Raw genomic sequence first — 1,593 nt, forward strand, 5'->3', positions numbered from 1 at the left:
TGGAGATGCGGGGTATCGATCCCCGTACCTCTCGCATGCTAAGCGAGCGCTCTACCATCTGAGCTACATCCCCAATTTGTTTGTTATATTTATGTTTATAAATATAATATTATATAATAAGATACAAACATTTGTTGGTCAGTGAAATTCTCTTCCTTTGAATTTCCAGTATCATTATATTATATATATATATATAATTTATCATTAACGCAAAATATTTTGTTATACTTTTTATGTTAATATATATATAATTGGGCTCAAATGACATCAGTGTAATTTTATTAAGTATTATACCACTTAATAATTTTATATTAAATAAAAATTTTGTAAATTCAACCGTTAAATTATAACTTCATATCACTTTATATATTTATATCAAATTTTGTTAAAATTGAACAATAACTTGATAGTGTGTTTGGATGAGGAATTTTACAAATTCAAGGAATTTTAAATTCTTGTATTTGAATTACTTTGATTTTAATTTCTATTATTCTTAAAATATTTTGTTTGGATGAGTCAATTCAAATTTCTTAAATTTTAAATTGTTAGGTTGAATATGATAATTTTATTCCATCATAGTAAAATTGATTTTAAAAATATATTTATATGTTGAGATTTTTAAATTAAATTTTATAAAAATAAATATTAATCCATTTTTAAATATTTATTAATTTTAAAAATTAATATTAGATAATATTTAATAATTTTAGCAATTAATATTAGATAATGTTTAACAATTTTAAAAATATTTTTGAATATCTAATAATTAAAAAAATGAAGAGATAAGATAAAATATATAGGTAAAATAAGAAAAACAAATATGAGGAATTTCAAATTCTCCCATTTTTGGGAGAATTTGAAACTCTACTATTTTAAGAAATTTCACAAATGATTGAATTTCAAATTCTTTGTAAATTCCTCATCCAAACAAAGCATTTCACCTCAAAGAATTTGAAATTCTTCAAATAAATGAATTACCCCATATAAATTCCTCATCCAAACACACCATAATCAAAGTGTTCATATTTTATTATATTTTGAAATGTATATATTATGTCAATTTTTTTTTATAAAAATAAACTATTAAATATTTTGGATTAATATAAAATTTTATATATATAATCTGAAAAATTATAAAAGTCATATTTAATATAAAGTTATTGAGTGATGTAATACTTAGTAAAAATTAATAATTTTTATTTTATTAATAATTTTTATTTTATTCATAGATATTTTTCTGTTGGTTGAATTCCATTTTTTACTGTATACGAATTTCTTAAAAGTTTTAATAAATTGATCAAGTTTTACAAAAGCTAAAACTCATGATCAATTTTTTTCACATTAGACAAAAAAATTTTCATGTCTAAAAACTATGAAATTTTAAAATATTTTTAAAAATATTTATAAATATTACTTAATAACCAAGAAATTTTAATTATATTAAATAAATAAATATAGCATTACATTTAAATATATTAAAATTTTGTTTTTATCTTAAATAAAAGCTAGTTTAACACCTCTTTACAAAAATAATTGTATAAAAAATTTATGTAAAAACTATTTTGGAAAAATACTATTTTTTAAAATATTATT

At 18.3% G+C, this 1,593-nt stretch overlaps 1 non-coding gene across 1 annotated transcript; it reads right to left on the reverse strand.

Annotated features, from left to right (window-relative positions):
- TRNAA-AGC (transfer RNA alanine (anticodon AGC)) lies at positions 1-73 on the reverse strand. The gene has a single exon. It is a non-coding gene; the product is annotated as a tRNA-Ala (tRNA).
- Between the last annotated feature and the right edge of the window lie 1,520 nt (positions 74-1,593).

This window comes from Cajanus cajan, chromosome 6 (assembly GCF_000230855.2).
Source record: "Cajanus cajan strain Asha chromosome 6, NIPB_CcT2T_4, whole genome shotgun sequence".
Taxonomy (NCBI): Eukaryota; Viridiplantae; Streptophyta; class Magnoliopsida; order Fabales; family Fabaceae; genus Cajanus; species Cajanus cajan.